Raw genomic sequence first — 14,529 nt, forward strand, 5'->3', positions numbered from 1 at the left:
TGTCCTGCTTTTATCTTATCACCTTTCAGCCACCAAATTACAGACATTAATAGGATTCTATCCTGACTTCCCTGGGCAGATGCATCACCAATTTGTCCCAAACTTCATCTCTTCAGAGCCCTACCTGACTAGGGAAATGATAGGGGGCAGATGACCAGAAAGCTAGGACTTCCAACTTCATTGGGAACCGGAGAGAGAGGAGGAAAAAGGGAGGGGAAATTTGGATATAGTAATACACCTATTGGTGTATGTGTGACTTGAAAAGGAAGAAAAGATAGATACCTGAAAAATGGACAAATATATCCAAATATAGACAGACTGTTGTAGAAATAATAGTTAACTGGTCCAGGAAATGGCACAGTGGATAAAGCACTGGGTTCTCATGCATGAGGTCCCAAGTTCAATCCCCAGCAGCATATGTACCAGAGTGATGTGTGGTTCTTTCTCTCTCTTCTCCTATCTTTCTCATTAATAAATAGATAAAATATTTTTAAAAAAAGAAAAAGAAAAAAGAAATAATAGTTAACCCACATTTGCAACCTTGGGAGAACTGCTGTAGCTTCCAGTGGAGAGACTGAGGATCCAGAACTCTGGTGGTGGGAACAGTGTGGAATTGTACCCCTGTTATCTTGTAATTTTGTAAATAAACATTAAATCACTAATATTAATAGTAATAATAATAATGATAAAAGAATAGGGTATCTTCCAATGGATGGGCTAGGACACAGAACTCTGGTGGTGGGATCTGTATAGAACTGTATCCCTGATCTCTTACTATTTTGCTAATCATTATTAAATCACTTATATATGTATATGTATATATATATGTATATATAATTTTAAAAACCTGTAGAGTGAGGTGAACTAGATCATAACCAAATGACATTCTAAAAGGAAACAAGATGAGTCACAGTATTAGAGAACAATTGAAACTGAAGAGAACCACCAAAGGTAGTAGTACTCATCAAAAAGAGACTCAGAGAGGAATAATAGCTAACAAGTCACAGTTCCCATGCAAGTGCACAAATGCACACAGAGAGACGTTCTAGGACAGCCAGCACACAACATTTGACGTAAATGTATTTTTCTTGTTCAAAAGAAAGCAGTTTCCTGTGCTTGTATTTTTCTTTTCTTTCTTTTTCTTTCTTTTTTCCGATGATTCTCAAGTCACAGAGGCAGGCTATTGAAAGAATTTGCTGAGACCTGTGATTAGCTCTCCACTCTGGTGCTCTTTTTCAGAAGTTGTCATTGGTCCCTGTAGGAGTTGTAACTGAGAAAACAAAGGTTTTTATTTGAGCACACAGTGAAATTACATGTGCAAACGTAAGTACAATTTATTGATCTATTGTCTATAGCTCTGAAGTTCAAGTAGGGGTCAAGAGAGATAGCTCAGCCTCTTAGAGCATCTGCTTGCATGACTAAAGCTCCAGAGGCTGCAGGTTCAATTCCAACTTGCCAGCATCACCTCATTTCAGAACTGAACACAGTTCTGCTGTCACCAACATCTCTCTCTTTCTCTTTCTTTCTTTTTATCTTTCTCCTTCTCCTCTTTCTCTTTTTCCTTCTCTTTCTCTCTCTCCCTCTCCTCTTCCCTATCCCCTCCCCTCTCCCGATTTCCCCCTCCCTATTTCCCTCTCTCCCTCTCCTCCTCTCTCACTCCCACCCTCTCTCTCCTCCCCCCTTTTCCTCTCCTTCTCCATCCCTCTCACAGTGAATAAGTCTGGAGACCAAGCAGTGATGCACCTAGAAAAGCAAACATGTTATGATATGCAAGGACCCAGGTTCATGGCTCCATTGCCCACTTGCAGGGGGAAGTTTTATGAGTAGTGAAGCAGTCGTACAGGGGTCTCTTTTCCTGTCTTCCTCTCTATTTCTCCCTTCTTTTTCTACCCAATAAACAAAGAAAGATATTTTTAAAACATTTTTAAAATGAATAAATATTAATAAAATAAATACCAATGAGCATGAATTATGTTATATCAGAGAGAGACCTGACAAACATGCTATTTAAGTGGGATTCACAGTATTAGCCCACTAGAGGGAATGGCATTACTCACTTCACTGTGGTATGAGATAACTTTACCTTCCAGTTTTTCTCTCCTTTGGTTCAACTTCTTCTGTATCAATCTTACTGAGTTTCAGACTTTAGACCACATCCACTTTGTATCCTTTCATTTCTTTTTAATTTAAGAAAGGATTAATTAATAAAAACCATAGGGTAGGAAGGGTACAACTCCAGACAATTCCCACCACCCAATCTCCATATCCCACTCCCTCCCCGATAGCTTTCCCATTCTCCATCCCTCTGGGAGCATGGACCCAGGGTCATTGTGGGTTGCAGAAGGTAGAAGGTCTGGCTTTTGTAATTGCTTTCCCACTGAACATGGGCATTGACTGCTTGGTCCATACTCCCAGTCTGCCTCTCTCTTTCCCTAGTAGGGTGGGTCTCTGGGGAAGCTGAGCTCCAGGACACATTGGTGGGGTCTTCAATCCAGGGAAGCCTAGCCAGCATCCTGATGGCATCTGGAACCTGGTGACTGAAAAGAGAGTTAACATACGAAGCCAAACAAATTGTTGAGCAATCATGGACCCAAAGCTTGGAATAGTGGAGAGGAAGTGTTAGGGAGGTACTCACTGCAAACTCTAGTGTACTTCTGCTTTCAGGTATATATTTTGCAGTAGTTTATAGATACGTGTGAAGATATGCTCTCTCTCACAGAAACTGGTGTATATCTAGGTTTTGGGACTTTGTTAGAAAGTGAACCACCTGAGATGAAATTAGAGTATACTATGAAAGGAAAGGTCTCACCCGAGTAATGAGGCTGAAGGGTTGTCATTCCACATGTGAAGTCTCTGGACACAGTCTGAAGTGAAGCATGTTGAAGTGGCAATCGTTGCGTTGGTTAGGTTGTGATCGGTGGATGCAATATATTTGCTATGGATTCGGAAAGGCATATGGGAAAGTTGGCCCTATCCAAGGGTTCCAGGACAGGGGGAATTAGAGGCTCTATAGTGGAGATGTGAGGTTCCTACTGTCTTAGGGTTCAAAAAGACAATCGATAGTTCATGTTATCATCACATTATTTGGTAATTGGGTTAACTTTGATAAGTCCTTTTGTTATGGTTTGCTGTACAGTACCCAGTATCTTGTATATAGCTGTGCTATTGGATGCTTCTGATCTACTTGGTCTAGGCTTTTGAGAGAGTCCACATATCAAATACACAGCCTATATATTAAAAAGATTCAGTTTGTGTTTTGAAAAACTTTGAGACATACCATTGATTTTCCCCCTCTCAAATTAATTAACTAGTGATTTATATGTCTACATTTTGTTAAGAGTGTACATAAACACCATCCCCACCATCAAAAGAATATGAACATCCCTCCCACCCACTCCCCCCCCACTGGCCCAGGAAGCTGCATGTCTACCTCTCACCACAGGGTTTTTACTTTGGTGCCCTACTTAGAATTTGGTCAGGTCCTGCTTTTAGTTTCCCTTTCATATCTTCTTACTCAACTTCTGTGGTTGAGTGGGATCATCTCATACTCACCTTTATCTTTCTGAATTAGCTCACTTAACAAAATTCCTTCTATCTCTGTCCAAGATGGGTTAGAGAAGGTGGATTCATTGTTCTTGATAGCTGCATAGTATTCCATTGTGTATATATACCACAGCTTTCTCAGCCACTCATCTGGTGTTGGGCACCTGGGTTGCTTCCAGGTTTTAGCTATTATGAATTGTGCTGCTATGAACATAGGAGTACAAGCCTCTTTTTGGTTGGGTGTTATGGAGTCCTTGAGGTATAACCCCAGAAGAGGAATTACTGGATCATATGGAAGGTCCATGTCTAGCCTTCTGAGAGTTTTCCAGACTGCTCTCCACAGAGGCTGTACCAATTTACATTCCCACCAGCCATGTAAAAGGGTTCCTCTGTCCCCACAACCTCTCCAGCATTTGTTGCTGCTGTCCTTTTTGATGTATGCCATTCTTACAGGAGTGAGGTGGTATCTTAATGTTGTCTTTATTTGCATTTCTCTGACAATCAGTGACCTAGAGCAGTTTTTCATATGATTGTTAACCTTTTGGATCTACTCTGTAGTGAATGTTTTGTTCATTTCCCCTGCCCATTTTTGGATGGGGTCATTTGCTTTTTTGCGGCTAAGTTTGCTGAGCTCTTTATATATTTTGGAGATTAGTTTCTTGTCTGATGTCTGGCATGTGAAGATCTTCTCCCATTCTGTGAGGGGTCTCTTTGTTTGTTTAATAGTTTCTTTGGATGTGCAGAAGCTTTTCAATTTGATGTAGTCCCATTGGTTTATTTCTGCTTTAGTCTTCCTTGAAATTGGGTTTGATTCATCAAAGATGTCCTTGAGGTGTATGTGGGAAAATGTTTTACCAATGTTTTTCTCTAAGTATTTGATTGTTTCTGGTCTGACATCTAGGTCTTTGATCCATTTGGAGTTAAAGTGGTTCAATTTCATTCTTCTGCATGTTACAACCCAGTTTTCCCAGCACCATTTATTTAAGAGAGCCTCCTTTTTCCATTTAATTCTTTGGGCCCTCTTATCAAAGATTAGATGTCCATAGGTGTGGGGATTTATTTCTGGACTTTCAATTCTGTTCCACTGGTCTGTGTGCCTATTTTTGTTCCAGTACCATGCTGTTTTGATGATGATAGCTTTATAATATAGTTTAAGGTCTGGGAGTGTGATGCTTCCATTTCTGTTTCTTTTCCTCAAGATGGTTTTGGCAATTCTAGGTGTTTTCAGGTTCCAGATAAATGATTGTAGTGTTTGTTATATTCTCTTAAAGAAGCTTGGTGGAACTATGATGGGTATTGCATTAAATTTGTATATGGCTCTGGGGAGAATATTCATTTTGATGATATTTATTCTTCCAATCCATGAGCATGGGATATCTTTCCATTTCTTGGTATCAGTTTCTATTTCCTTGAGTAGTGACTCATAGTTTTCAGCATACAAGTCTTTCACTTCTTTGGTCAACTTTATTCCTAGGTATTTGATTGATTTTGCTGAAACAGTAAATGGGAGTGATTTCTGGATATCTTCTTCTTCTTCAGATTTAGTGTTTGCATAAAGAAATGCCACTGATTTTTGTACATTGATTTTGTAGCCTGATACTTGCTATATTGCCTAATAATTTCCAGTAGTTTTCTGCTGGATTCTTTAAGTTTTTCTATGTATACTATCATATCATCTGCAAGTAGTGAGAGCTTGACTTCTTCCCTTCCAATCTGTATCCCTTTGATTTCTTGCTCTTGCCTGATGCTATGGCAAGAACTTCCAATACTATGTTGAAGAGTAACGGTGACAGTGGACAGCCCTGTCTAGTCCCCGATCTGAGGGGGAATGCTTTCGGCTTCTGTCCATTGAGTATGATGTTGGCTGTAGGTTTGCTATATATAGACTCCACTATCTTGAGGAATTTCCCATCTATTCCCATTTTTTGTAGAGTTTTGAGCATGAATGGATGTTGGACATTGTCAAAGGCTTTCTCTGCATCTATTGAGATAATCATGTGGTTTTTGGCTTTGCTTTTATTGATGTGGTGAATGACATTGATTGACTCACGGATGTTGAACCAGCCTTGATTCCTGGGATGTATCCCACTTGGTCATGATGAACAATCTTTTTGATATGTTGCTGTATCCAGTTGGCCAAGATCTTGTTTAATATTTTGGCATCTATGTTCATCAGAGATATTGGTCTGTAGTTTTCCTTTTTTGTTCTGTCCCTATCAGCTTTTGGTATCAGGGTGATGTTGGCTTCATAGAAGGTGGAAGGGAGTATTCCTGTTTCTTCAATCTTATGGAAAAGCTTAAGAAGTATGGGTACTAACTGTTTCCTGAAAGTGCTGTAGAATTCGTTTGTGAAGCCATCTGGTCCAGGACTTTTGTTGTTGGGGAGATTCTTAATAACTGTTTCAATTTCTTTGTCTGTGAGTGGTGCATTTAGATTTTGTAGTTCTTCTTGGTTCAGTTTTGGAAGTGCATATGCTTCAAGGAATTGTTCCATTTCTTCCAGCTTCTCTAGCTTGGTGGCGTATAGTTCTTTATAGAAGTTTCACAGGATTCTCAGGATTTCTGTGGTGTCAGTTGTGATATTTCCTGCATAATTTGAGTCTTCTCTCTTTTTTGTTTGGTTAGTCTGGCTAGGGGTTTGTCAATGTTGTTTAATCTTTCAAAGAACCAACATTTGGCTTCATGGATCTTTTGTATGCTTCTTTTATTTTCGATGTGGTTTATTTATGCTCTAACTTACGTGATTTCTGTCCTTCTGGTTGCTTTAGGGTTCCTTTGTTCCTCTTCCTCTAAGTCCTTGATGTGTGCAGTAAGGTCATTCATTTGAGCTTCTTCTTGGTGTTTAATATGTGATTGTATGGCTATAAGTTTCCCTCTCAGTACTACATTAGCTGTGTCCCAAATATTTTGATAGGTTGTGTCTTCATTTTCATTTGTTTCCAGGAACATTTGAATTTCCTGCTTGAGTGACTCTCTGACCCAGTGGTTCTTAAGGAAAATGTTGTTTAGTTTCCAAATTCTGTGACTTTTAATAATTTTCTGTTTGTTGTTAAATGTTAGTTTTACTCCACTGTGGTCAGAGAAGATACTTGGGATGATTTCAATGCTCTTGAATTTATTGATGCTGTCTTTGTGGCCTAACATGCGGTCTATCCTTGAGTATGTTTTATGTGGATTTGAAAAGAAGGTGTATTCCAGTTTGTGGGGCTGAAGGACTCTGAAAATGTCCAAGAGGTCTAGTCTGTCAATCTCTTCATTCAATTCTCTTGTATCTTTATTGGTTCTCTGCTTTGTTGATCTATCTAAGTGTGAGAGTGGGGTATTGAAGTCTCCCACTATCATTGTATTACTATTGATGTATTTTTGAAATTCTTTCAGTAGATGCTTAATGTATTTAGATGGTCCCTCGTTGGGTGCATAGATGTTAATAATTGTTAACATTTATGCTGATTGATCCTTCTTGGCTGATTGATCCTCTAATGATTATGTAATGTCCTTGCCTATCTTTTATTACTTTATTTAATTTAAAATCTATCGTGTCTGAGACGAAAATGGCTGTTCCTGCCCTTTTTTGTGGTCCGTTAGCCTGTATGATAGTTTTCCATCCTTTCACTTTAAGTCTGTGTTTATCTTGTTGTGATAGATGGGATTCTTGCAGGCAGTATATGCTTGGGTTATGTTTTCCGATCCATCCCCCCTCCCTGTGCCTTTTGATGGGTGAGTTTAAGCCATTGACGTTTATTGATATTATGGATTTAATGTATTGTAGTGCCATTGTTCAAAAAAATTTTTTTGTTTGCTCTGATATATTGTAAGTGTTATAGTGATGTTCTTGTTTATAAAAGGTCTTTTAGAACCTCTTTTAGGGCCAGCTTGGTGATGGTTGCCTCCTTTAACTGTTGTTTATCTAAGAAGGTTTTGATCCCTCCATCTAGTTTGAATGAAAGTCTAGCAGGATATATTATCCTTGGTTGAAACCCTTTTGCATTCAGGGCTCCATAGATATCTTGCCACTCCCTTCTGGCTTTTAGAGTTTGAGTGGAGAAGTCTGCACATAATCTTTGGGGTTTTCCTTTGTATGTGACTTTTTGTTTCTCTCTTGCAGCCTTTAGGATCCTTTCTTTATCCTTATTTCTTCTCATTGTGACTATGATGTGTCTTGGTGTCTTCAGGTCTGGGTTGATTCTGTTTGGTACTCTCTGGGCCTCTTGAATCTTGCTGTCCTTTCTGTTATTCAGGTCTGGGAAGTTTTCTTCTATTTTTTTCCTCTAGAATGTTTGCTCCCCCTTCCTCTCTTTCTTCATCTGGAAAGCCAATTATACGAATGTTACTTCTTTTGAGATCATCCCATATGTCTCTCTTATTGTTTTCAGTGTCTCTCAATCTCTTTTTAAGCTCTTTCACCTCTTTCTTAGTTTTCTCTAACTCATCCTCTGTCTGACTAATTCTGTTTTCTGCTTCTGTTAGTCTGCTTTCCCTTGCCTCAGCTTCTTTCTTCATTACAGCTATTTCAGCTTTCAGTTCTCTAATTGCCTCGAGATAATCAGTATTTTCCTTGGGGGTCTCAACTGTTGTTTCCCTAATACTGCCATTCCTTTCCTCCAATGCTGTTTTCATTTCTGTGATTAATAAGTTTATTATTGCTTGCATACTTTTCTTATCTATGGTTACTTCTGGCTGATTTGTAGTTTCTTCTGGGCTCTTGTCTTCATTCATTGGTGTAGCAGTTTTATTTGTTTTTGATCTACCCATTTTTTTTATTTATGTGTTTCTTTTTTATATATATGCTCTGTTGTTCCTCAGTTGTTGTGTTGAGTACAAGCAAAACTGAACTAAATACCTTTATGACAATTGCACTCACCAACCTCAGGAATTACAGTAGCAACTGAAGCAAGTATTGAATCAGTTTAATCACTACCAGTTAGCCAAACAATTTCTCCAGTCCGTGAAAAAATAGTAACCAAATCCCAGTGAAGAACAAAGAGAAAAGAAAGAAGGGATTGCAAGAATAGACAGTTATGCAAATCTACTATCCACTGTATATTCTATGGGTAACAAGAGGGGAAAGGGAACCAGAGCAGAGATACACACATAGAGAGTCCACTCTGAGTCAGATTTCTTCCCCAAAATAATTCACAAATTCAGAAAGGCAAAGAAGGAAGGAAGCAGTGTATGACAAGATAAAAAAAAAAAAAAAAGAAGGGACAAGAGAGAGAAAAGGGAAAAGATAATAAAAAGAGTTGTAATTAAAGAGCAGTGAAAGGAAAGGGTTTTTTTATTACTTTATTTTTAATTTAAATTATTTTAATTTAATTTTTTTGATTAGCTTGGAGGGGGAGGGGGGGAGAGTCTGTAGAGGAGGTAGGAGTAAGGAGACAAGTTCCTCCCACAATAGATAAGATGCCCACTACCCTAGCAATGAAAGATACCCTAAGAGTTAATTCTGATCAACCTAAAGGGGGGAAGATATATGCCTTTATATAATATTAGTAATAAAATAGAGCAGGGTAAAAAATAAAATAAAATAAAATAAAATAAAAACCCTGTCCCAGATTACCTCAAACCTTGTGATCAGAGGCAGCTGATATTTAAGAATGAGAAGAAAAAAGAAAAAACTTCAGGACTAGACAAGGATAGCTGAAATAGACAGTTATGCAAATCTACTATCCACTGTATATTCTAGGGGTGGCTAAAGGAGGAAGGGAAGTTGAGCAGAGACACTCACAGTGAGAGTCCACACTGAGTCAGAATTCTTCCCCAAAATAATTCCCTAATGTGTATCAGTGAATTCAAAAAAGCACACTGTTTGGTGGTGTGGGGGCTGGGGGCTGTGGCTTTGGAAGCTGTAGGATTAAGGAATAAAAGATGACAAGAATGAGAAAAAGAAAAAAGAAAAAGAAAGAGAGAAAAAAGAAAATGATAAGAAAAAGAACAGTCATAAAAGAGCAGTGAAAGGAAAGGGTTTTTTTAATTTATTTATTTTTAATTATTTAATTAGCTATGCGGGGTGAGGTGGGGGGGTTGGCTACTTAGAAAGAAAAAAGGCCAGAGGTTTCAGAAGGGTATAGACTTAGAATGAATGATACTCCCTGGTGGGACAGGAATTTGGTAAAGAAAGAGGCTCCTAGCAGGGGAGCCTGCTCGGAGCTGGTCCCCAGGGACTGGTTATGGGCAGGTGGTGGTGTGCAAAGGGGAGGAGGTATGCTTAAAAATTAAAAGGAAAAAAAATTTCCCCTTTTTTCCTACTCTAATTCTTAACCCAAATTAAGTTATAGTCACCTCCTTGGTGTCACCGCTAGGACCCCTTATTGACTGGCCTACTAAAGGCAGAAAATCCTACCGTTTCCAGGAGATGTGGTCAGAGCTCAAGCCACTAGCAGCTTCTCAGTCCGCCATCTTCCGGGAACCGTGTCCTTTCATTTTTATATCACAGTTTTCCTCAGTCCCTTCTGCCTCTCGCAAGTACCTGGACTCCTTAACCCAATAGCTTCCTTCCTGCATCACTCCACAGGCTTTGCTGTGGGTGGATAGAAAGGAGGTGCAGAGGGGCAAGAACAGCCTTACAGCATAGTCTTTTTTGTGAGTTTGAGGAGCTCTGTGACACAAGTGAAAAGGGTATTTGTGAGAATAAAACTTCTTGGGGGGCAGGTGGTGGCACACCTGATTAAGCGCACTTAGTACTAAGCATGAGGATACGGGCTCCCCACCTGCAGTTTGAACACTTCACAAGTGTTGAAACAGATCTGCAGGTGACTCTCTTTCTCTCTCCCATTCTATCCCTCCTCCCATCTCAATTTCTCTCTGTCTTACCCAATAAAATAGAAAAAATAGACGCCAGGAGCAGTGAATTCATAGTGCCAACATTGAGCCCCAGAGATAACCCTGGAGGAAAAAAAATAATAGAATTTCTTACTTAAATGGATATTTTATTTTTAAATTAAACTCCTTTAATTCTTATGAAGTTGGCTTCCTTGTCTGCAAGGATGGAGTGAGGATGGAGAAAATCCTGGACAATTCCATTAGTGATAGTTTCTCATTCCTCTGTGCTAGGTTAGCAATTAGATGTCACCTCTAAAATGACAGGACTTCCAGGTCTCTTTGATCAAAGGTCACAGAAACTTTTTGTGTCATGTACATACAGAAAAATCTTTTGTTAGAGACATTTCATGCTAACATTGAGCCCTAGGGAATTACACAGCTACCAGGACCACCAACAGACAGCGCCAGCCTGTCAAATTAACACTTTCATGTTCAACATAAAAGTAATATATATATATATATATATATATATATATATATATATATATATATATATAGTTATGATGTTTTAAGTTACTCAATCTGCTTTGTATCTTTTTGTTAAACTGCAGCCATATTTTTAAGTACCTTTTAAATTGGAGATGCTGTCTTATTTTATTAGTTTATCTTTGTTGACATTGAAGCTTCATTACTCCAGACTAACTCCTTCAGATAAAAACACAGAGACAGAGTTAGAGAAACAGAGTAAAGATATGGCAGCACCAAATCTCCCTCAGTGTAGTGGGGGCTGGCCTGAAACCTGTGCACATGATAGTGGAGAGAGACCCTGTTTGAAAGCCAAGGCTGGTCCCTTGTGGAAGCCTCTTTTCAACTTTGATTACTTTCCCACATAGGAAATAACATGTAAGAGGAAGCTGTTCTCTTTTATGTTTCTGTAGCTTCCAACTGCTTAGTATCTGCCACTTTCTATGGAGGTTTGCAGCATTTTTTAGTAGACTAAACTAATTTTTCAACCTTAAGCAGAGTCATTAATAATAATAAATCTCCATACTTAAACGTCGACTTTTTGCAGAAATTTGAAAGTGGATTCCAAACTTTTGATTTGGCTCCTTCCTCTCAGCTGTACAGATGGGGCCAATTATTCCCTCTCAGCATGAGAGAAGCTAACTTTACTCCTCATAAGGCTTCTCATTCCAGTTAGGTTTGAATTGAAGATATTGCCTGTTGCTGTCACTTTTCCACTGACTCACAGAAATATACAAAAAAAAAAAAGAATGAATGAATGAATGAATGAATGAATGAAGAGTAGAGCTGGAAAATTGTGTTGTAATGGAAGATGGTGCAGAACTCCAAAGACTGACTCAGAGAGACAAAAATTATGTTCTCTAAGAGCGGCCTGAAGGGGTCTCCATTGAACATGTACCCCCAAAGGAGGGAGACAAACAATGGAGCTCCCCCTTATACCTTTTGATAAGCAAGTTTTACAATACATCAAGAATTCCAGGAGACAAAGGAGATGATTTAGCAGGAAGCAAGACAAGAGTGAGATACATGGATAAACAGCTTTAGGACATAGAAAGCAAGAAGTGAATCTTACACATTCTAGATCTTGGCTTAGCATCTAAATAACTCCTTTTCAGTAAATTAAAGATTTTCCAAGTCCATATTGGTGTCAACCTAACCTAGGTGCCAGGGACTGAACTCAGGACCTTCTTTTCAGGAGTCCAATGCTTTATCAGTTGTGTACATCCTGGGCGATGTTTATGAACTTGCATATTCACTCCTATTGTCTGAACACCCGCCTTGGGTCAGCACCACATGAGGCACTGAGTGTGAAATACAAATAAGCAAAGTTCCTCTTCCAAGGAATTCACTAGTTCATGGACGAGGCAAGTGTGCCCATAAATCATCATTGTAATGTGCAGAGATACATCATCATAGAGCTTAAACAAAGACTTAATTCTGTCTGGATAAGCCAGAGAAGTTTTATTACCAACACCATCATTATCTGCTATGTTTTTCAGTGTGAGCTTCACAGGTGATTGTGAACTGTTGTTTTGTCCCTCACAGTCCCTAGCATACCACTTTACAAACACTAAGCAGTCCACAAACATTTGTTAATTTAGTAAATAGCTACTGTTAAAAATAATATTGCCCAGGAGTCGGGCTGTAGCACAGCGGGTTAAGCGCACATGGCGCAAAGCACCATGACCAGCATAAGGATCCCAGTTCAAGCCCTGGCTTCCCACCTGCAGGGGAGTCGCTTCACAGGCAGTGAAGCAGATCTGCAAGTGTCTGTCTTTCTCTCCCCCTCTCTGTCTTCCCCTCCTCTCTCCATTCCTCTCTGTCCTATCCAACAATGATGACAACAATAATAACTATAACAATAAAACAACAAGGGAAACAAAAGGGAATAAATAAATATTTAAAAATGTTTAAAAAAATAATAATATTGCCCAACTTTCCATGAATGACTTCTCAAGAATGGAAATGCAGAGAATGTTGGCCAAGGGCCAATGTTGGGCTTTGACTTCCAATCCAACTGTACTTGTTTGGCGCTTTGATTTTTGACAATTCCCTAAATTTTCCATGTTCCTCACCACTCACATCCACAGAAAAAAACCCCACATTGCTCTGGCAAGTTAAAAGTTCTCAAGATCTGAAATGGAGGGATTTGTACCTTGAAACTAAATAAAGTAAGCTCTCATCAGTTCATCTCCTCCCCTGCAACTCCCCCAGGGGGTGACTCTCTAGCACTTGTCATAAACAGAATGGGGTCATTAAATCTGGGCAAAACCCAACAACATATCTAATTATAGGTTTGAAATCACAGAGGCAAGCAGTAACTACAGGGCATGCTGAGTTTAGTTACTTCTCAACACACTTTATTGCTTTGCTTGGGTAAATTATTCCCCATACTTAAGGAAAAGTGAAGATTTGTTGCCTCATCTCCAAAGGGGCAGTCTGTAGGAAAGCATCCTTGGGCAGAAACAAAGAGTTTTGAAATTTTCTAAATGGATTCTGTAACACAGTTGAGTGGCAAGTGTAACCCTTATCAGCAAGCAAAATGAACCTTGAGGTCAGCACTGAAGAAAGAGAATCTATTTCCTGATATCTCATAAATCTGTCCTCTTCTCCAAGTTCTTACCAGCCTTAAGAGAGTCACCAATCTTTCTTTAAATTGCTGAGTGGAATGGAGTAATTTGGTTAGCAAAAAAATGAGCGAAATTGTGGTAGTGGTTCCTCTCTGTCCTTTGTTTCTGGGAAAATATTGTGTAGTGTATATGTATATTTTGTTCAAAACCTTTTAAAAATAATTTAGGATAAGAAAGTCATAGGGTGGGAGAGATAGCATAATGGTTATGCAAAGACTCTCATGCCTGAAGCTCCAAAGTACCAGGTCCAATCCCCCACACCACCATAAGCCAGAACTGAGCAGTGCTCTGGTGTTTCTCTCTGTTTCTCTCTCTGACTACATCTCTCTTAAAAGTAAAATAAATAAAATATTTTTAAAAAGGAAGTCATATGCGAACACCCATGCTGTTATGAAGTACAAGGCATGAAAGTTTAAACACACTTTAAGGATACTGACATAAGAAAGAAAAAAAAAGAACATGTTACTTAAAGCAGCTATGATGATGTAAGTATAAAAATATATTGGGGGCTTGGAGATAGCTCAGTGACTAGAGTTCACACCTTTCCATGAACTTGGAGATCTGGATTCCATCCCTGGCACCAAAGCACCAATGAAACTCCATGGATTGTAGTGTTGTCTTTGGTATTTCTATTCTCTCTAACATTGGGTTATTGGAAAAGTCACAACATAGTTTTGCATAGAAAAATATGTCATGACCTTTCCAATAATTCAATGAAATGAAAAAGCAGATCAGGGTGTCTATAGCCTTATTTCATTCCCCAGTGCTCAAAATAATAAATAACTACTATTTTTATAATATAATAGGATTGGGAGTTTTCTTATAGTGTGCAAAGACTAATAGTAAATTTAGCTTAGGAGCCTGTGGGACCTCTGCCTCTCACTAGATCTGAGCTCATATTCTGTGGTCATGAGTAGGAACATTCAATGCTGCCCCATTATCAACCCATCTTCCTGAGGTGTAGCATAGAGTATGTTGTCCAACTTAGAGTATTGTTGATCCAACTTGAGGGCAAGCTCCTATAGGACCCCACAAAGTGGTCTATTTTGTTGTTCCTGATAAAAATGACCAG

This window comes from Erinaceus europaeus, chromosome 3 (assembly GCF_950295315.1).
Source record: "Erinaceus europaeus chromosome 3, mEriEur2.1, whole genome shotgun sequence".
Lineage (NCBI taxonomy): Eukaryota > Metazoa > Chordata > Mammalia > Eulipotyphla > Erinaceidae > Erinaceus > Erinaceus europaeus.